Source organism: Syngnathus scovelli, chromosome 17, assembly GCF_024217435.2.
Source record: "Syngnathus scovelli strain Florida chromosome 17, RoL_Ssco_1.2, whole genome shotgun sequence".
Taxonomy (NCBI): Eukaryota; Metazoa; Chordata; class Actinopteri; order Syngnathiformes; family Syngnathidae; genus Syngnathus; species Syngnathus scovelli.
Window position 1 is genome coordinate 1,857,535 of NC_090863.1, and position 23,138 is coordinate 1,880,672.

The following is a 23,138-nucleotide window of genomic DNA, read 5'->3' on the forward strand; positions in this document are numbered from 1 at the left end:
GTCATTGCTTTTCTTTTTGTACCTTTAATCAGGATTCTGCTATTGGCTCCGTTGTCTGTGTGGTGTATGTTTATGTCCGGAAAGGGTATGGATTGATCCGTTTCCTCTTCGTGAGTGCATTTTATGCTGCCAGTGGTGTCTATCGTGTTGAGATGGTATGTTAGGTGTTGTGTATGTCCTGTTTCCACTTTTTCCAGATTGCCATCTACGTAGCGTTCCCATAATGTGGGTCTGTATTCATCCGGGGCTGTTGAGAATGCTTTCTGTTGCAGGTCCTCCATGAAAAAACTGCACATGGTGGCAGACTGTGGGTCTCCCATGGGGAATCCTTCTTTCTGTCTGTAAATTGTGTTTCTGAATTGGAAGTACAATGGAGCCTCAGTTTTCGAACGTCCCGGTTCTCGAACAAATTGGTATTCGAACAAAAAATTTGAGATTTTTTTGCTCGGATGCCGGACGAAATTCGGTTGTTGAACATCCCGAGATGAGCCGAGAGCATGCCAGCTGACTCCGTTCGTTATTACATTCTCGTTACTCTGAGGATTGCATCAACTCTAATCATGCCTCCAAAGGAAACAAGTGGAAGCAGTAAAGCCATCCTAAAACACAGACGCTCTTAAAGCAATGCGACAGTGAGCGCCCGGCGCGCTGCGGTTGCGCGATTGGACCAAATTAAGCTCCCTGCACACTGAGGTCCACTTAAATTTTGGAAAGTCCATTAGGACTTTAAAAATATTTTCTAAATTTTAGCAACCGCTCTGTCACAATAATGCAACGAGCGCGGTGCGATTGCGCGGTCGGCGGCGCGCTACGGTTGCGCGTTCGGCAGTGCGCTGCAGTTGTGCGATCGGACAAAATTAAGCTCACTTAAATTTTGGAAAGTACATCAGGACTTTAAAAATACTTTCTAAATTTCAGCGACGGCTCTGTTATCTTTTTGTACTTTTATGTGGGTGAGTTCTGTGGTGGGATGTTTTGACTTTTTGCAATGATGATCTGAGTCCCAGTAATGGTTTTATTATTTCTGTGATTTTGAAAGGTTTATGTAACTGATCCTATGCTGTCTACAATGGGGCGGAGAGGTGTACCTAGTTTATGGATTTTAAGCATACCGTAGATCCTCCGAATGATGTTTGCTGTGGGTAATAAGTGATTGTATGACTATTTTTGTATTTTATTTTCAACGAGTAATGGTTTAAATCACAAGCGTCAAACTCAAGTACCGGGGGCCAGATTTGGCCCGCCACATCATTTTATGTGGCCCGCAAAGACAAATTGTGCATCAAATTCGTGTCATTACTAGAATTGCAAATTATCTTCACTTTTAATATCTTTTTTTTTTTTTTTTATATTTGACCAGTTTGTAAGATGTATGTAAGATATTCTCAAACATCCCCTGATCTTAAACTCCCAAGAGGGCAAGGAAAACTCAAAACTTCAGCTAGGGGAAATAAGAAAACTTGACAAGAGACCACAGATGGGAGGGTCCCTCTTCTAGGATGACCAGGCTGCAATGGATGCAGAGAGGACACAGTACAAACAGTGTAGACAAAAAGGTGTGGAGAGCAGGATGTTATTGCACAGTAATGACTCTGAGACTCTAAGAGTGGTGTGAGTTCATCAGAGCAACAGCCTTGGGGAAGAAGCTGTCTCTGTGTCTGCTGGTTTTAGTGTACAGAGCACTATAACGCCGTCCGGAGGGGAGTAGTTCAAACAGACTGCAGCCTGGGTGAGAAGGGTCTGTAGAGATGTTAGTTGCACGTTTCCTGGTCCTGGACAGGTACAAGTCTTGGATAGATGGGAGGTTGATTCCAATTATGTTTTCTGCAGTCCTTATTGTCCGTTGCAGTCTGTGCTTGTCTTGTTTGGAGGCCGATCCAAACCAGACAGTGATGGAGGTGCAGAGGACAGACTGGATGATGGCAGTGTAGAAGGTCTTCAGCAGCTCCCACGGCAGGTTGAACTTCTTGAGCTGTCTCAGGAAGTACAGCCTCTGCTGGGCCTTCTTCCGGACAGAGTCTATGTGGCCGGTCCATTTCAGGTCCCATGAGATTGTGGTTCCCAGGAACTTGAAGGTGTCTGTTGAGAGAATAGTATTACTGCGGATAGTGAGGGGTGGAAGTGGTGAAGGGCCTCGCCTAAAGTCCACTGTCATCTCCACGGTCTTGAGTGGGTTCAGCTCCAGGTGGTTTTGGCTGCACCAGTGGACCAGCCGCTCCACCTCATGTCTGTACGCGGTCTCATCACCGTTCTGGATCAGTCCGATGAGAGTGGTGTCGTCTGCATACTTCAGGAGCTTCACAGGAGAGTCACCTGCAGAGAAATCATTGGTTTAGAGGGAGAAGAGCAGTGGGGAGAGGATGCACCCCTGAGGGGCTCCAGTATGTGATGCTCCCCAGCCTCACACGCTGTCTCCTGTTGGTCAGGAAGCTGGTGATCCACTGACAGGTGGAGGCAGGCACCGCGAGCTGGATGAGCTTCTGTTGGAGAATGTCAGGAGCGATGGTGTTGAACGCCGAGCTGAAGTCCACAAACAGGATCCTGGCGTACGTTCCTAGGGTGTCCAGGTGTTGCAGGATGTAGTGCAGTCCCATGTTGACCGCATCATCCACCGACCTGTTTGCCCGGTAAGCAAACTGGAGGGGGTCAAGCAGGGGGGCCCGTGACATCCTTCAGGTGGTACAGCAGATGTCAGTGCAACAGGTCTATAATCATTCAGACCTGTGATGGAGGGCTTCTTGGCCACTGGAACGATGGTGGAGCTCTTGAAGCACGAGGGCACCTCACAAAGCTCCAGGGAACGATTGAAGATCCGTGCAAAGGTGGGCGCCAGCTGCTCAGCGCAGACTTTCAAGCAGGAAGGTGACACGCCGTCTGGGCCCGGTGCCTTCCTGATCTTTTGTCTCCGGAACATCTGGCGCACTTCCTCCTCGCGGATCTGGAGTGCGGGCGCGGCCTCTGCAAAAGAGAGTCGGTGACCACGGTGATGGAGGTGTGGACAGAGCAGTTGTGGGGGGAGGTGAGTATGTAGATTGTGCTGCAGGAGGTCCCGTTGTGTGGGAGGACCAATCAAACCTGCAGTAGAACCTGTTTAGCTGGTTAGCAAGCCTTGGGCTCTCCACAGGACGGGGGGTTCGTTTCTTGAAGCCCGTGATGCTCTGCAGACCTTTCCACACTGTTGAGGGATCAGGATTGGCAGAGAGGTGTCTCTCCAGACTCTCCTCGTAACACCTCCTGGCTTTCCTGACATCTCGGTTCAGTGTGTTTCTGGTCTGCTTGAACAGGTCCCGGTCACCGCTCCTGTAGGCCTCCTCCTTGACTTTGCGCAGCCTCCTGAGGTTCGGTGTAAACCAAGGTTTGTCGTTGTTGTACGTGCAGAAGGTCTTAGTCTGCACACACAGATCCTCACAAAAACTGACGTATGATGTGACAGTGTCAGTGAGTTCATGCAGGTCTGAAGTTGAAGCTTCAAAAACTTTCTCCGGGCACTCCGGTTTCCTCCCACATTCCAAAAACATGCTTGGTAGGCCAATTGAAGACTCCAAATTGTCCCTAGGTGTGAGTGTGAGTGCGATTGGTTGTCTGTCTCTGTGTGCCCTGCGATTGGCTGGCAACCAGTTCAGGGTGTCCCCCGCCTACTGCCCGATGACGGCTGGGATAGGCTCCAGCACGCCCGCGACCCCCGTGGGGACTAAGCGGTTCAGAAAATGGATGGATGGAAACAATAAATGCATTTAAAAATGGGTTAATGTCACAAAACTGGGATACTATATACAATGAAAATAACATTAACTGTGCATATGAGGAATTCTTAAAAAATTTCAAAAGGTTATATGACAAATACTGTCCTGTAAAAGTAAATACTAGGAAACTAAAATATGTAGATCATCCCTGGATCACAAAGGGCTTACAAAATGCCTGTAAAAAGAAAAATACACTTTACAGAGAATTTATAAGACAGAGAACTAAAGAGTCAGAAAATAAATACAAACAATATAAGAATAAACTAACTAATATTAAAAGAGCTGCTAGAAAAGAATACTACAGTAAAATATTAAATGCTAATAAAAATAACACCAAAGAAATATGGAGTATAATGAATACTGTTATAAAAAATGGCTCTAAAAAAATTAATTATCCTAAATATTTTATTATCAATAACACTGAGAAGCATGATATGCAAGAAGTGGCTAATAACTTTAATAAATTCTTTGTAAGTGTGGGACCTGATCTGGCCAAACAAATCCCAGATTCAGTGACATCTGAGGAGCATAATACCGTATTTTCCGGACTATAAGTCGCTCCGGAGTATAAGTCGCACCAGCCATAAAATGCCCCAAAAAGTGAAAAAAAACATATATAAGTCGCTCCGGAGTATAAGTCGCATTTTGGGGGCAATTTATTCGACAAAATCCCACACCAAAAACAGTCATGAACGAGCAACAACAGGCTAAACGATAGCAACAACAGGCTAAACGATAGGTATGCTAACGTGACAAACACAAACAAAGAGCTGAGAACGGGCCTGACGTAACATATAGAGTGATTAAGGACAACTATTACATGAATAACATGTTTATAAAACCATCAGTGTCACTCCAATTCATTAAATAGCAACAACAGGCTAAACGATAGGTATGCTAACGTGACAAACTCAAACAAAGAGCTGAGAACGGGCCTGACGTAACATATAGAGTGATTAAGGACAACTATTACATGAATAACATGTTTATAAAACCATCGGTGTCACTCCAATTCATTAAATCCATCGATCGTTCTTTGTCAACAATGGGTGCGCGCGACTGAGGGCGCTTGCACTTCAAAATATTCCACAGGCTCATATAACGATAGATAAACTATATTTCAAATAACTATAATATAAGCCAATAATATTATCAAACCATCCGTGCACTTTAAATCCATTAAATCCATCGGTCAAATTCCTCGTCCTTTGTCAACATCGCCGCGCGTGCGCCCTGACGTCAGCCTCGTCTTTATTCCACAGATCTAGTATATAACTATATTGTAGCGTTAACAAAGTACAAGGATAGACGTGGGTTTGGTATACGGCTCTTTATTAAACAAAACAAACTTCCAAGCGTGTGGCGGCGTGGACTTCCAGACACGAGAGCTCCATGGCATAGGACCGGGCGTGCGTAATGGCCATGTCCGAGCCCCGCGCACCGTTCAGCGGACAGCCACTCGGCCGAGCGTCGGCCCCCGACTCAGTAGAGACCGGGCGTGCGTAAAAGCCATAATAGTTTTTCAAACCTTCTATGTCACTCCAAATCCTTAATTCCTTCAAACTCTTTGTCCTCCGTGTCACTTAGAAATGATCACCGCTAATGATGGTAGTCCTTGTGTGGGCACGTTTGTATGTAAACAACCGGCGCGCCGCGCTACTGACGTCACTTGAAATAGTAATCCATTGGTACATCATGGTTCTCCAAACTTTCTTTCTGCTGCTCGATTACTGTTTTCAGCTGCATATTTTACAACTTGAAGTTTGTAACCTGCAAAATATGAGTTTCTTTTTGGTGCCATTTTTCTTAAGCCCACCCAGTTGATGAGTCACGGCCAACGGTAAAATTTAGAGCGCCCTCATCCAGTTTCGTCTGAAAATGTAATTTTTTTTGGTTGTTTTATCAAAGTCAAAGTCTGCTTTATCGTCGATATATTTTTTTATATACTAAGACACACAAAGAGATTGAAATTACATTTCCACTATCCCTCGGTGAGATAGTACACATATGCATACAAGCAACACAAAAAAACCCCAAGAAGGCACTAACAATGAATAAATAAGAGTATTGAATAAATGATAAATAAACAAATAATAATAAATAATAATAATAAATATAAGAGGAGCAAAAATGGAGCAAGTGTACATACAGCAGACAGTGGACTTGGATATGGTGCTTTAAAGTGTTAATTGCTTTATTTGATGTTTTCTCTATTTTTTATGTTTTGAATATGTTCAAGATAAAGAAATAAAAGCATGTGAAGTGATCAACTATACTAAAAATAACATGGGAAGTGGTCAACTATACTTGTAAGTGATGTCTTAATGATCAAGTAAAAATTTGTGAAAAAAAAACATATATAAGTCGCTCCTGAGTATAAGTCGCCCCCCCACCCAAACTATGAAAAAAACCGCGACTTATAGTCCGGAAATTACGGTAGTTTAATAGATAGGAATCTGAGCACAATGTTCCTCAAAGCAGCGGATGAGAAGGAAATTATAAAGATAGTCTCCCAATGCACAAACAAGACATCCAAAGACTGCGATGATATTGATATGACTACTGTAAAACAAGTGATTGAGGGGATTTCTAAACCATTAACATACATCTGTAACCTATCATTTCAGACCAGTATATTTCCAGATAAAATGAAAATAGCAAAAATCATACCTTTGTATAAAACTGGGAACAAACACCACTTCACAAACTACAGACCTGTATCATTACTATCACAATTTTCTAAAATACTGGAAAAACTTTTCAATAACCGACTGGAGAAATTCATAGATAAATATAATTTATTCACTGAAAGTCAATATGGATTTAGATCCAAAAGAGCAACATCACTGGCACTAATTGACTCAGTGGAGGAAATTACTAACGCAATAGACCTAAAACAATATACAGTTGGGATATTCATAGATCTAAGAACGGCATTTGACACATTAAATCATGAAATATTATTCAATAAATTACATCGGTATGGCATCAGGGGGAAACCATTAGAGTGGATCAAGAGCTAGTTAACAAAAAGGTATCACATATTTTGAAGATGGTTTTGTTTGCAGATGACACAAATATTTTTTGTTCTGGTAGTGATTTATACACCTTAACAAGACTAATAAATAATGAATTAAGCAAATTAAAGGTATGGTTGGACAGCAATAGATTATCCTTAAACCTAAGCAAAACAAGAGTAATACTTTTTGGTAATCACAGAACTAATTTGAAACTAGAGATAAACCTGGATGGGGTTAGTATTGAAAGAGTGAATGAGATTAATTTTTTAGGGGTGACAATAGATGATAAGATCAGTTGGAAATCACAAGTTAAACATGTACAAACTAAAATCTCAAGATGCATCGCAGTATTAAATAGAGCAAAACAGGCTCTGTAATATTTCATGTATTGTGTAGAAATTTGGGGTAATAATTACATAAGCACAATATATCCACTTATTATTTTACAAAAAAAAACAATACGGATCATTCATGGGGCAGGATACAGGGATCACACAAATTCATTATTCTTAGAGTCAAAACTAATCAAACTCAAAGATATAGTGGAATTCCGGACAGCACAAATACTTTACAAAGCAAATAATAATCTGTTGCCAACTAATATTCAGAATCTTTTCACTGGAAGGGAAGGGGGTTATAATTTAAGAGGGACATTTAATTACAGGATAAGGAAGGCACGCACAACAAAAAAACCATTCTGTATTTCAATTTGTGGAGTTAAGTTATGAAATACTTTGGAGGAAACGCTCAGGGAATGTTCAAACATCTATCAGTTTAAAAAAAGATATAAAGAAGAAATTATTTTTACAAGGTATGAGTATCAGGGGGTGCTTAGTAATTATTGATTTACGTTTCTTTGTTGGTTTTGTTTGTCTGTTTGTCTTTGTTTCCTCATGCTGTTATTTTCTTTATTTTTATCATTCAGGTGTATGTTAAATGTCTGTGTGTGAGATATACGTATGTATTAATATTGTGTAAGTACATGTTTAGTGTCTAGCGATCAGCAGGTGGGAGATGATTTAGTACCGTAATTTTCGGACTATAAGTCGCCTTTTTTTTCATAGTTTGGGTGGGGGGGGGCGACTTACACTCAGGAGCGACTTATGTGAATTTTTTCGCAAATTTTCGAAATTCAAAAATCCGTGATGTAGTGAAACCGCAATAAACGAACCGCGATTTAGCAAGGGATTACTGTCGTTTGACCTGCAAGTGACGTCAGCAAAGCAGCGGTTATTTACATAAGGAAAAAGGATTCTATTACAGGATGACGAAGATGACAAAGGGCCCCACGTTTGAAGGATTTAATGATTTGGAGTGACACAAGGTTTGAAAAACGTATTTATGTTATTTGATATATTTTATTTCGTGTAGCAACTTGTATATGTTTTTATCGTTACAGTTCAGTAGTTGTTTGCTCGTTGAACTCATTTTGTTAAATAAAGAGCCGTTTACCAAACCCATGTCTTTCCTGGTACTTTGTTAACGCTACAATATAGTTGTATACTAGATCTGTGCGGCGCGCACGCGGCGTTGTTGACATAAAGGACGAGGAATTTGATCGATGGATTTAATGATTAGGAGTGACACAGATGGTTTGATAATATTGTTGTTATATGATAGTTATTTGAAATATACTTTATATATCGTTATATGAGTCTGTGGAATAATTAGAAATGCAACTTATGAGTCCGACGTCAGCGGCGCATATGTGGCGCATACGCGGCATTGTTTACATAAAGGACGATCGATAGATTTAATGAATTGGAGTGACACAGATGGTTTGATAAACGTGTTATTTATGTAATACTTATTTGAATAACTCTGAATGTTACTCAGGCCCGTTCTCAGCTCCTCGTTTGTGTATATGTCACGTTAGCATACCGTATCGTTTAGCCTGTTGTTGCTGGTTCATGTCTGTTCTTGGTGTTGGATTTTGACAAATAAATTTGCCCCAAAAGTGCGACTTATACTCCGGTGCGACTTATATATGTTTTTTTTCACTGTATTGTGCATTTTATGGCTGGTGCGATTTATACTCCGGTGCGACTTATAGTCCGAAAATTACGGTAATTTAGTATTTTGTTGGGATAATTGAGGCAAAATGATTTATAGCTGGGTATTTGGGATTATTAAAAGGGGGTGAGATTAAATAAATTATACTTCTTCCCACTCCTTTTCAGGCATGTGAATGTGATTTATGGTTTCTTTGTGGTTATATCTTTATTTCTACTTTTTTAGTTTGCGTGTATGTATGTGTGCATATGTATATATGGGTATATGTATATTGTATAGGTATATATATGTATATATGTATGTATGTATGTATGTATGTATGTATGTATGTATGTATGTATGTATGTATGTATGTGTATATATGTATATGCATGTATTTTGTCATGTCTTTTCATTGTGTACAGTAATCATATTTGTCATGTCTTATCATTGTGTACAGTAATCATATTTTTTCTTTCTTTCACATGTTTGAAATAAACGAAACGAAATGAAACGAAACGAAACGAAAAGGTATAAACAGAAAATTGATAGAAGTTGGTTATATGACCGAGTGGAGTAACATGAATGTTCTGAATTAGACAAAGTTTGAATATGCTTTTGAATATTTTTTTGGTAAACAGTTTTGCTTCACTTTGAGCAGTCTGATAATCTACCAAGTCTTTGAATTGAAGAATTTGTAATTTAAGAAATAGCTTGTTATTATGTTCAGGGTAATCAGATTTGTGTATAATTCCACTAGCCTTCTTTTGAAAACTATTCTGAATTACAACTTTGGATCTTTTCTTATATTACTTTGCAACAATATACTCGGTGACAGATTAGGCAGTACATCACGTATGTTAATTTGAGAGTATCCACACGCAATTTACTTATGGTTATGTGTTAAATAAATTACTGTTAGACATGAAATAGGAAGTGTTTAACATAAATGGAGGAAGAAAAGGGTACTCACCATTATAACTCCTGGTCAATGATGCGAGCCTCCAACTGATGTGTATATTCATTCTTCTTCCAGTGGAAAACATACAGCCAACAAACACCGTGGAACCTAAAGGAATGAAATTAAACATTAACATTTAGCCTCAACAGACATTCACAGATACAACGCAACGCGACTACGTTTCAGCTAGGGTTAGCTACTCAGCTACACATTGCTATTGCACAGTGAACGCTAGCTACATCGACAACTTTACTCAAACTATCCATCCATCCATCCATCCATCCATCTTCCGCTTATCCGGGGTTGGGTCGCGGGGGCAGCAGCTTTAGGAGGGACTCCCAGACTTGCCTCTCCCCAGCCACTTCATCCAGCTCATCCCGGGGGATCCCAAGGCGTTCCCAGGCCAGCTGAGAGACATAGTCTCTCCAGCGCATCCTGGGTCGTCCCCGGGGTCTCCTACCGGTGGGACATGCCCGGAACACCTCCCCAGGGAGGCGTCCAGGAGGCATCCTGATAAGATGCCCGAGCCACCTCATCTGGCTCCTCTCAACGTGGAGGAGTAGCGACTGTACTCCAAGTCTCTCCCAGATGACCGAGCTTCTCACCCTATCTCGAAGGTAGAGCCCGGACATCCTGCGGAGAAAACTCATTTCGGCCGCTTGTATCCGGGATCTCGTTCTTTCGGTCACGACCCATAGCTCGTGACCATAGGTGAGGGTAGGAGCGTAAATCGACCGGTAAATTGAGAGCTTTGCCTTTTGGCTCAGCTCTCTCTTCACCACAACGGACCGGTACAGGGTCCGCATTACTGCCGACGCTGCACCGATCCGCCTGTCGATCTCGCGCTCCATCCTCCCTTCACTCGTGAACAAGACTCCAAGATACGTGAACCCCTCCACTTGGGGCAGGATCTCATCCCCGATCCGGAGAGGGCATTCCACCCTTTTCCGATCGAGGACCATGGACTCGGATTTGGAGGTGCTGACCCTCATCCCGACCGCTTCACACCCGGCTGCGAACCGTTCCAGAGAGAGCTGGAGATCATGGCCTGAAGAAGCCAACAGCACCACGTCATCTGCAAAAAGCAGAGACGCGATGCTGAGTTCCCCAATCCCGACCCCCTCAACGCCTCGGCTGCGCCTAGAAATTCTGTCCATAAAAATGATGAACAGAATCGGTGACAAAGGGCAGCCTTGGCGGAGTCCAACCCTCACTGGGAACGAATCCGACTTACTGCCGGAAATGCGGACCAGACTCTGGCATCGGTGATACAGGGACCGAACCGCCCTTATCAGTTTGCTCGGCACCCCGTACTCTCGAAGCACCCTCCACAGAACCTCCCGAGGGACACGGTCGAACGCCTTCTCCAAATCCACAAAGCACATGTGGACTGGTTGGGCGAACTCCCATGCACCTTCGAGGATCCTGCCGAGGGTGTAGAGCTGGTCCACTGTTCCACGGCCAGGACGAAAGCCACACTGCTCCTCCTGAATCCGAGGTTCGACCTCCCGACGGACCCTCCTCTCCAGCACCCCTGAATAGACCTTACCAGGGAGGCTGAGGAGTGTGATTCCCCTGTAATTGGAACACACCCTCCGGTCCCCCTTCTTAAAGAGGGGAACCACCACCCCAGTCTGCCAATCCAGAGGCACTGTCCACGATGTCCACGCAACGTTATAGAGGCGTGTCAGCCATGACAGCCCCACAACATCCAGAGCCTTTAAGAACTCGGGGCGGATCTCATCCACCGCCGGGGCCTTGCCACCAAGGAGTTTTTTAACTACCTCAGTGACTTCGACCCCAGAGATTAGAGAATCCGCCTCAGAGTCTCCAGGCCCTGCTTCCTCAATGGAAGGCGTGTAGGTGGAATTGAGGAGGTCTTCGAAGTATTCTCCCCACCAACTCACGACGTCCCGAGTCGAGGTCAGCAGCACGCCATCCCCTCTGTAAAGTGTTGACGTTGCACTGCTTCCCCCTCCTGAGACGCCGGATGGTGGACCAGAATTTCCTCGAAGCCGTCCGAAAGTCATTCTCCATGGCCTCACCAAACTCCTCCCACGCCCGGGTTTTTGCCTCAGCAACCGCCGAAGCCGCGTTCTGCTTGGCCATCCGGTACCTGTCAGCTGCCTCCGGAGTCCCGCAGGCCAAAACGGCCCGATAGGACTCCTTCTTCAGCTTGACGGCATCCCTTACCGCCGGTGTCCACCAGCGGGTTCGGGGATTGCCGCCACGACAGGCACCAACGACCTTACGGCCACAGCTCCGGTCGGCCACCTCAACAATGGAGGCGCGGAACATGGTCCACTCAGACTCAATGTCCGCCGACGCCCCCGGGACGTGGGAAAAGCTCTGCCGGAGGTGGGAATTGAAGCTCTTCCTGACAGGAGATTCTGCCAGACGTTCCCAGCAGACCCTCACAGAGCGTTTGGGTCTGCCAGGTCGGACCACCATCGGAGCCAACCCACCACCAGGTGGTGATCAGTTGACAGCTCTGCCCCTCTCTTCACCCGAGTGTCCAAAACATGCGGCCGCAAATCCGATGACACGACTACAAAGTCGATCATCGAACTGCGGCCTAGGGTGTCCTGGTGCCAAGTGCACACATGGACACCCTTATGCTTGAACATGGTGTTCATTATTGAAAATCCGTGTCGAGCACAGAAGTCCAACAATAGAACACCGCTCGGGTTCAGATCGGGGGGACCGTTCCTCCCAATTACGCCCTTCCAGGTCTCACTGTCATTGCCCACGTGAGCATTGAAGTCACCCAGTAGAACGATGGAGTCCCCAGAAGGAGCGCTCTCCAGTACTTCCTCCAGGGACCCCAAGAAGGGTGGGTACTGTGAGCTGCCGTTTGGTGCATAGACACAATAGTCAGGACCCGTCTCCCCACCCAAAGGCGGAGGGAGGCTACCCTCTCGTTCACCGGGGTGAACCCCAATGTGCAGGCGCCCAGCTGGGGGCAATAAGTATACCCACACCTGCTCGACGCCTCTCACCGTGGGCAACTCCAGAGTGGAAGAGAGTCCAGCCCCTCTCGAGAGGGCTTGTACCGGAGCCCAAACTGTGCGTGGAGGCTAGTCCGACTATATTTAGTCGGAATTGTTCTGCCTGGCACACCAGCTCGGGCTCCTTTCCAGCCAGAGAGGTGGCATTCCATGTCCCAAGAGCCAGCTTCTGCAGCCGGGGATCAGACCGCCAAGTTCCCTGCCTTTGGCTGCCGCCCAGCTCACATTGCACCCGACCCCTTCGGCCCCTCCCACAGGTGGTGAGCCCATGGGAAGGGGGACCCACGTTTCCTTTTCGGGCTATGCCCGGCCGGGCCCCATGGGCGAAGGCCCGGCCACCAGACGCTCGCCTTCGAGCCCCGCCTCCAGGCCTGGCTCCAGAGGGAGGCCCCGGTGACCCGCGTCCGGGCGAGGGAAAACTAATTCCATTCATATCACTCATCATAAGGGGCTTCTGTGAGCCGTGCTTTGTCTGGCCCCTCACCTAGGACCCGTTTGCCATGGGTGACCCTACCAGGGGCATGAAGCCCCCGACAACATGGCTCCTAGGATCATAGGGGCACACAAACCCCTCCACCACGATAAGGTGACGACTCACGGAGGTCAAACTACACGAAAGTAAATCTCTTTAAACACAATGAGTTGTATTTACCGTGTACGCTCTAGACGGTCCAGTTGCAAGCAGAAAATAAAGATATTTCTGTTGATAATCGTCGTGTTTGTATCCGCTTTCGCGCTAACGGCAAATCGCGCCCACGGATTTGAATCTTGGCGGGAGTTCCGCCTATTGACGTCATTTCCACGGCACATGACTGCGACGTAATACCCGCTTATCTAAAACGGCAAAGTTAAAATTAGAGTTAAATAAAGTTTTGCTTTAATCAATGCAATAATTTACAACCGTTGACCAAGGAGAATCGTCGAAATTCGCCGTCTGTGGCTGGCAGCAGACGCCGAGTTTATAAGCACCGCGGAGGTGGTCGCGGCGCCTCATTCGGCTTCCAGCGGGCCGCGCACTCGCGCACGCCGCCCGGTTCAAATTTTCTAAGTGCAACGCACAATGAGATGCATGAGAAACGGCCTTGGTTACCATCACATTTGAAGCGATGAATACGAAGTTAAATTTTATGACTCGGTGTATAAGTCGAGGTCGATTTTTTTCGGTCGATTTTGGATCGAAAAAGGTCGACCAATACACCGGCAAATACGGTAATTTTAAAAACAATGAGTTGTATTTACCGTGTACGCTCTAGACGGTCCAGTTGCAAGCTGAAAATAAAAATATTTCTCTTGTTAGTCGTCGTGTTACTATCCGCTGTGTCTCGTCCGCTGCCATTGCCGATTTCCTACTTCCTGTTGAAAGCCGCATCCATGGGTTTGAATTTTGGCGGCAGTTCCGCCCATTGGCGTCATTTCCGCGTCACATGACTGAAGACGTCATATAGCAACTGCTGTTTTGTTTAGTAGACTTACAGTTGTTATACGTTGACATAATGGCGCACACTCAAAATAGATTTAAATAAATTAAATAAGTCTTCTGCCCACTCCCTTTTAAACACATTAACTCTGCCCACCGATTTGAATTTCGGCGGAAGTTCCGCCCAATCAACGTCACGTCCGCATCACGTGACTGCGACGTGGCAGACGTCATATAGCAACCGCTGTTTTGTTTAGTAGACTTACAGTTGTTATGCGTTGACATAATGGCGCACACTTAAAATAGATTTAAATAAATTAAATAAGTCTTCTTCCCACTCCCTTTTAAACAAGTTAACTCTGCCTACGGATTTGAATTTCGGCGGAAGTTCCGCCCAATTAACGTCATGTCCGTGTCACGTGACTGTGACGCGGTAGACGTCATATAGCAACCGCTGTTTTGTTTAGGAGACTTACAGTTGTTATGCGTTGACATAATGGCGCACTGGTTAGTATGTCCACCTCTTAAACATGATGTTGCGGTTACGACACACGTCTCAGCACTTTTTCTTTTCTCCCTTGTCTGTATGTATATACCTTATATACCAGGTTGGTCTAGAATTAAAGTGCTGTTTTATTTTATAAACTTTCTGTATTGTCCGTTGACAAAGTGGCACACTATTATCACATCCGCCTCTCATGCGGTACGAAACGAGTTCGACATCTTCCTATTACCGTAATTGCCGGACTATAAGCCGCACCGGATTATAAACCGCACCAGCTAAGATTCAGGGATATTTCAGTTTTTTTTACAAAGAAAGACAGTACATAGAAAGCCTTTTTAACGTTTTAATAACATACTTGAACATGTCTTTCTAAACATTGCCTGTGACGCAGCAGTAGTACCGCAGCAACGCGGAAGTGTGCACGCGAGTTATTAGCAAAGAAAGACTGGACACAAAGTTTTTTTAAAGCTTTAATAACATACCTTAACATTTCTTTCCAAACACTGCCTGTGACGCGGGAGTAATACCGCAGCAACACGGAAGTAACACAGCAAAGTCACTGAGATGCGGCGGTAACACAGCAGCAACACGGTAGCACAGCACTAACAGGGCTGGTTAAAAAAAAACATACCAGTAAAAGTAAAAAAAGAGCCGTCTTCATCTTCCTCCTGTGCACTGAAACCATCGAAGTCTTCCCCCTTAGTGTCCGATTGGAATTGCGTTAGATATCCTTCGCCTCACACTTTCTCAGTCTCTCTTTCGTCGTCGGTTTTATGCATTTCTTCGAGTGTGAAAAGGGTCTGTTCATGCTAATCTTATTCATGCATGAAGCGCTAAATTACATAAAACTAGCGAGCGACACGTATAGCTTAAAAGCGGCATCATATGCATTTCTTTTGTCCCCCATAATGACGGTTTGTGAATAAAAGCTTCCTGTCTTTGTGTGAATGCGGGTGTGTGCATGATGCGCGAAATGTTAACACAAACTAGCACGTCTTCTTTGGCGCATTATCTCTTCTTAGTCTGTCTCGCTCTTGCTTCCTGCTAGAGCGCCCCCTGGAGACCGGAGGCCGTAAAAATCCATAAGTACGCTCCAGAGTAGACACAAGATAATGTCATCAACATCGACTGCCTTTGGCTTAAAAGCGGCATCATATGCATTTCTTTTGTCCCCCATGATGACGGTTTGTGTATAAAGGCTTCCTTTCAGTAATGTCCGTCTTGATCGCGTTCTGCGTGATGCGCGAAATGTAAACACAAACTAGCACGTCTTCTTCGGCGCATTATCTCTTCTTCGCCTGTCTCGCTCTTGCTTCCTGCTAGAGCGCCCCCTAGAGGCCGTTGGCCGTAAAAATCCATAAGTACGCCGCGCCGCCGTTTAAGGTTCAAAGTAACTGTTAGGGTTTTCCAGGTTATCTTGATCCTATGATTATGTTAGAATGTAACCTGTAATAATTAAACTCGCCTGTCCTGTCTTAACAAAAGTAGTAGAACAAAGTGCTAAGATCTTTTGAACTGATTGACTAGCTGCAGAGGAAGCAATCAAAGTTGTTCTGTTTCCCACAACATCGTAAAACACCCCCTGCTCTGATCTTACCAGAGGCCGGGGGTTCACCAAACCTGTCCACTCCCACCCCCACTCTGTTCCTCCTAATAAATATGCCCTTGCAGGAAGGAGACCTTTCAGACTTCATTCGATAATCGCTGTTCAGACAGCGACGAATGGACTCTCCACCTGCAGGTGTCTAAAAGAACTTGCCTTGTCTCTGTGTGGTTGTTGCAAAATAAGTTGGAGTGAGCAAATCTCTAACATTTTGGTGCCGAAACCCGGGACCCTCATACCCATCATCTGGCTGACGGAGGACGACGCGCTGTACACCGTCGACGGGCCAGCGTCCATTAGCCGGACCTGGTAAAGAAAGACCTGGGAAGGAAATTCTTCGCTGGGCCAGCATCTTAGGTCTGCCTTCGTCTGACAGAGGTGGATTGACGGGACCCGGCAGTGCAACGAACCAGGGGACAAGTAAGTTAAAGGCCTGAAATTGTGTTGTGTTGTTAAACGCGTAACACATAGAGGTGCACGGGAGACAGCTTGGGTTCAAGTCCCAGTGGAAGAAACAGGCTAAGAAAGGCAGAGCTTCTTTTTCGTTCATCGAAGAAGTGTGTAGACTCTTCTTTGTCTGTTTTTCCGAGCTGAGGGATCTGGCTTGGGTTAAAGTCCCAGTGGAAGGAACGTGCTAAGAAACACGGAGCTTCTTTTTTTGTTAATCAAAGAAGGGCGTAGATTTTTTCTTTGCATGTTTTTCCAAGCCAAAGAATAGCTTGGGTTCAAGTCCCAGTGGAAGAAACGGGCTAAGAAAAACAGAGCTTCTTTTTCTTAATTGAAGAAGGGCGTAGATTTTTTCTTTTGTCCGTTTTTCCAAAGCTGTTTGGGAGGGTTTTACACCCATCCCTGGATAGGCCTAAAAAAGCGCTGGAGTTTGTGTGATTGAGTGTGTGACTGGTAGGATAAATTGACTAAAAAGCAGTTCTAGCGTTGATCCATGGCAATAAAACAGGCTAGTAATTTGTTGAAAGGTCAATTTAAACCTGCATTGAGGATCCTCAAAGAAAAAAAAAAAAATTGAAAAAAATTGTAAAACCTTAAGCTACTAAAATTAAGATGGGAAATAAGAACGGTAAATCTCTTGCTCTGCTCTTCTTTAAAACGAGAAGTTCATGGCGAGTAGATTTCTTAATTGTATGCAATACATGCTGAAGTGGAAGAAAATGTATGGAGTACAAGGAAATTTGAAATGTGGAAGAATTGGATTGTGCTAAAATGTGGTTGAAAGCTTCACAAGAAAGAAGAGAACAAATCCAAAAGACAAAAGATAGAAAGTTGAAAAGTGATGAGGCCGCCATTCAATTGAGATTTGAAAAAGAATTCTGGGTACATAGTGGCATCCCATTCAATGATACAGCTGAGAGTGCTTATCAACAACAGCTTAAAAATGCGCTCCTCACTAATTTCCGCCCTGAAATAGGCAACTGGGTGAGGAAACATTTGGTGGAAGTGGATGTTGCAAGTGTGACAACAACTATGCAATGGGCCAGACATGCTGAAAAAGTGATAAAAAAAAAAAAGGCAAAAGTTCTGATGTATTTCATCTAGATAATGATGATGATGAACTAGATGAAGATACAAGAGTCTTCTTCCAAGGGTCCCAGCTAGGCAGAGGGAGAGGTAGAGGCCAACAAGGTCGCAGGCCGCCATATAATTCAAAACCCCCACGAGATTCTGACAACTGTTGGAACTGTGGGAGACGAGGACACTTCGCACGAGAGTGTCGTTTTGCAAAACAATATCAATCAAAGGGTGGAGGAAGGAGCAGAGGAGAAGCCATATTTTTAGCATGACAAGCTTCCTCCTCTTTGACCGCTTATGCTCATCCCATATGACAGCAAAACATGTCATTGTCAGATTATTAGAATTTTTTTTAGATTATTAGAAGTCCTGTCCATCCAAGAAGTATGACAATGCTGTTTGTATGCCCAAATTACGAATGACTAGAGCTCAAATTGTGTTACACTGAAGTTAAAATATGCAAATCAAGTGGTAAATAAATGCAACTTGCTTCTAGAAGATAAATAAATAAAATTAGAATGTGCTGTCCTCGTGTGCATGGGAGGGACCAGCTCATGATCGACCACAGGAAATGGCCAGCCTGTGACGAATCATTGGTGCTGGAAACTACCTTTTGCATGCGAGAGCTGTGCATGTGTGTGCGTATATGTTAAAACGATGAACATTGGCTAAAGTTTTAGTATAAAAAAAATTGCTAGAGTGTGGTCTATCCAATTTGCACCGCAAAACAGAAATGATTTTGAAAGATAAAAATGAGAGGAAAAAGAGAGAAATCTGTTTGCAAGCAGAAACTAATCCACACTAGTGCATGTTAAGTGTCGAGCCCACATGAGAAATTTGAAGAAAAAAAAAATGACAGAACATGCTTTCAGGAATTGGAAGAAGCTAAATTGTGAATTTAAGATTTTGCAATGCTACATTTAATAGGAATAATTGATTGGTTGTGTTATAAGATTATGCAAAATTCTAAATGCAAGCTAAATCTGAGAGATTGAGTTCTTCAAATTTAAAAACAAAGAAAAAAATTCAGATTAATTTGCCAATTGTTTGTTTTAGTTAAGTTTTTTTAGATTGGTGGATTGTTCTACCAGGAAACCTGCGTTGAAAATGATATATGAATGTTGTGTGGTGAGCTTGGATGAATTGGAACCAATGTGATAGAAAGACTCCTTTTTGGAGACTGCGTGTGAGATGCAAATGAACATTGATGAATGATAGCCTGAATGAAAAGAAATTACAGGTTGAATGGTTGAAGTTGTTGGCGACTACTATAGAAAATTAGTAGAGCGACTTTGATGAAAGAGTGATTTTGAGCAGGTTGAATGTTAGAAAGAAACACATAGCTTTTGGATTGATAATTAACTAGAAAAAAAAAAACTGGAGAACCAGTAACACATGTAGAAGATGTGTGAACTGAGAAATTGAGAAGCGTTTTGGAAAGAAAGTCAAATTAAATGATGATGGAATCGTATATAGTAAAGAACGCATTCTCCCAAAAAGTTTGTCAAGGTGTGAGGCATGGGCGTTGCCAAGCCTCAAAAAGGGGGGGAGTGAGTAGGACAGATAGTGGAAGATAGTAATAATACAACACTTTATGACAATGAATTTTCGAATACATTTGGTGTTATATTGTGGTAAATTTTTTGTTCTTGTGTAGATAGGTTAGCAACACGAGAGATTTAGAGGTTCAAAAGAAAGACAGTTAAAAGAAAACATTTTTGATTTGGACAATTGCAGGCTAACAGGAACATGAGAACGATAAGAACTACGAGGTGGGATCCAATTTCATTGGGGAGATTGAGAATTCACAGCACCATACTCTTAGTCACATTTTTGAGCAAGCATGACAATAACATGTGAGAGGTCAAGACATACAGATCAGGGCTTGATGTGGAAAGCAGACCTCGATGAGTTGATTTTCAATAATGATACAGAAGACAACATACTGTCTGATTAAATTGGAACTATAGATAAAATGTAGCTCAAAAATAGGATGAGTTGCAGGATTTACGATATAAAAACGAGACCGCTGTTATTAGAAGAATTTGAAGTTTGTTAAACAAACATTACCAGCAAATTGATGGAAGCAGCTACATTTGGAGATAGTCTTACAAGTGTTCAAACCAGCCTGTCATTCTCAGTGTCAGGGCCCCTGAAACCCAATCCGAGTCTTCGCCTGCAGCCGTGAACAACTACAAAATGGTGCCTGGCTCTGAAGCACCTTTGACCTTTGGCGAAGGACAAGAAAAGACTGCTGTTGTGCTTGGACAAGGACAAGTACACTCCGGAGGACAGACAACATCCTCGGGGACGAGAAAAGACAGTGAACTCACAATGATGAAAATTGACTCATTTGAACAATGGACTCATTCAAGAGTGATGGATGGGGTCGCTCTGAAGCAACAACAAAAGAACACCAACTTGATAGGGTGAAGTGCGGCAAAAAGATATGGACTTGGAGTGTCCGACAACCAAATCGCACTCCTTGCTACGGCGTTCCCAAATTTGGTGAAGCTTGGTTCAAAGTGGAAGGGAGGTTCATTGTGCACTGAGTTTGACAGAACTGAGGAGATTTGATAAATAAATAAATAAAAATTTGAAAAATACGTAGGGCTACAGATTATAATCAGAGATTGAACGGATTTGGATAAAACAAATAGGCTAAAACGATAGGAAACAAGAGCAAGATCTTATATTTTGGCTCATCAAGCTTAAGACGTAGAGGTCGAGTTATATAAATTTTAGAACAGGACATTTGGCAGTCAGGAGGAAGCTAGGTTGCTCAATGTACCTACTCAATACAATAGTAAGGTTTTTTATACCACAGTGGAGGTTGGATGGTCAGAGAGTTAGGTACGTTCAATTTTTGACATTCACACAATCATGCATAGGAGCCACACGGCGACAGTTAACAAGACAATGACTGCAATAGGGGCCACCTACGACTGCACCGACATGAAAAAGTAGAAGCGAGAGAGCAGAGTATGGGATTATATGCTAAAACGTCTGCTATACAGTTACCAATAGGAGATTCTATCAAGAGAAGCTACATGAGAGATGGATTAGAATCTCTTTGTCTGCGTGGGTGCGTGTGTGTGTGTGTGTGTGTGTGTGTGTGTGTGTGTGTGTGTGTGTGTGTGTGTGTGTGTGTGTGTGTGTGTGTGTGTGTGTGTGTGTGTGTGTGTTCACACCCTGTGTGGGTGCGAGCGTGTGAGGAGAAAGAAGGCATGGGTAAGACAACCTCTTTTAAACCAGGAGGCAATAAATGGGAACGCCCCTGTCATAAATAGTTTTTGGTTAAAGGGAATCATTAGGAAGTGTTCAAACTCTTCCCGCAAACATTCCTATTTGCCAGTTAAATGGGCACTACAATTGACTACGAGAGTTGCAAGCAACAGATGAAGAGCAGTCCTTGGCAGATTATATGATCAGGACGCTCAAACTGTGTCAAAGACAAATTTACTGCCGCCTGATCTTTCCTCCCCACAGGTCGACAACCCCATCAATCCAGGAGACTGGGTCTACATCGAGGTCATCAAAGGAAGGAACTGGGCCAGCCACGACGGGAGGGACCATTCCAAGTCTTGCTGACTACACATGTTGCACCCATGGTTGCAGGACCCACAAATGCATTAACGACGACTGCTCTCCAGGAGGAAACTGGATGGGAGCTTTGGACATCACCGCTGTGTGCCAGGATGAGAGAGCCGTTTTCAAGGTGTAAGGGCTCTACTACCAACATGGCTGCACCATCGGACGGGACCTACTTCATCCAGAAGTTCAGAGGCACTGCCTCACCTGCATCCTATGAGTGCACGTGCCTGTTCAGTACGGATCATGGTTTTGTGGTCACAGGAGTTGTCCGATGCTGCCTGCCAACTGGACACGAGTGTGTGCGCCGGTGTGTGTGACAGACCTCACCTACAGACTAGAACATCATCAGCTGACGAAAACACGGGCACATATACAACTTCTTAGACGTGACAGATGTGATAATGATAATGAGACGTGGATTGCGTAGATGCTGTTCTGTTGAGCATGTTTTACAGAAACTTGATGATTTGACCACCGAAAATGCTTCACAAGTGATGGATACAATGATGTACTGTTTCTGTGTTTTTGTTTTTTATTGATAGCATTCTGGTTGTCTTAGGCAAAGGGACCGTGTAAGAATTTTCCTGCTAATAACATCTGGCCAGCAGGTTTTTCGCTTACACAATAAGTTTGAGGTAATGCCTCATCTTCACTGGAAGGTGTTGCTATCATTGTTTGTTGTTTTTATTTTTACTATTCTTCTTTCTTCATTATACATATATATATGTTTTTCTTTCTTACTTGTCTTTGTTGTTTGGGGTGACATAATCATATGATAAAACAGGAGGGAGATGTTAGGGTTTTCCAGGTTATCTTGATCCTATGATTATGTTAGAATGTAACCTGTAATAATTAAACTCGCCTGTCCTGTCTTAACAAAAGTAGTAGAACAAAGTGCTAAGATCTTTTGAACTGATTGACTAGCTGCAGAGGAAGCAATCAAAGTTGTTCTGTTTCCCACAACATCGTAAAACACCCCCTGCTCTGATCTTACCAGAGGCCGGGGGTTCACCAAACCTGTCCACTCCCACCCCCACTCTGTTCCTCCTAATAAATATGCCCTTGCAGGAAGGAGACCTTTCAGACTTCATTCGATAATCGCTGTTCAGACAGCGACGAATGGACTCTCCACCTGCAGGTGTCTAAAAGAACTTGCCTTGTCTCTGTGTGGTTCTTGCAAAATAAGTTGGAGTGAGCAAATCTCTAACAGTAACCTTCTGAATAAAATGCATTAAAAGTTCACATTCATTACAACTTGTTTTTGGTGAGCAAAATGTCAGAAGAATTGAATTTAAATGCTGATTGATTGGGTTTTAATACAATGCAGATGGTTCAAACAGCGCCACTGCTTTGTGTAATCTCTGAGTGACATGGCAGAGTAAGAGAAAGGGTTTAGAGCACAGGTGTCAAACTCAAGGCCCGGGGGCCAGATACGGCCCGCCACATCATTCTATGTGGCCCGCGAAGACAAATTGTGCATCAAATTCGTGTGTCATTACTAGAATTGTAAATTGTCTTCACTTTTAATAATATCTTTTTTTTTTAAATATTTGACCAGTTTTTACTCGTCTGATTTGAAAACGAGTTATTTGTCAGTTTGTTTTGTAGCTTTTACTGTATATAATAGTGTTAAGAGTAAAAGTGATCAAGTCATCACAAAAATCACGAAAAAAAATCTTATATAAACCGCACCTGACTATAAGCCGCAGGGTCCAAAATTTTGGAAAAAAGTCGCGGCTTATAGTCCGGAAATTACGGTACTTTTTTTTTT

At 43.7% G+C, this 23,138-nt stretch overlaps 2 long non-coding RNA genes across 2 annotated transcripts; one reads left to right on the forward strand and one right to left on the reverse strand.

Moving 5' to 3' along the window:
* Nucleotides 1–802: 802 nt before the first annotated feature.
* On the reverse strand, nucleotides 803–4,271 carry LOC125984741 (uncharacterized). Its single transcript, XR_007487064.1, has 3 exons — nucleotides 2,722–4,271; nucleotides 2,406–2,636; nucleotides 803–2,313 (listed from the first exon to the last, which is right to left on the reverse strand). It is a non-coding gene; the product is annotated as an uncharacterized lncRNA (long non-coding RNA).
* A 9,447-nt stretch (nucleotides 4,272–13,718) lies between these two features.
* Nucleotides 13,719–22,518, forward strand: LOC137839636 (uncharacterized). Its single transcript, XR_011085666.1, has 2 exons — nucleotides 13,719–16,669; nucleotides 21,263–22,518. It is a non-coding gene; the product is annotated as an uncharacterized lncRNA (long non-coding RNA).
* Nucleotides 22,519–23,138: the final 620 nt, after the last annotated feature.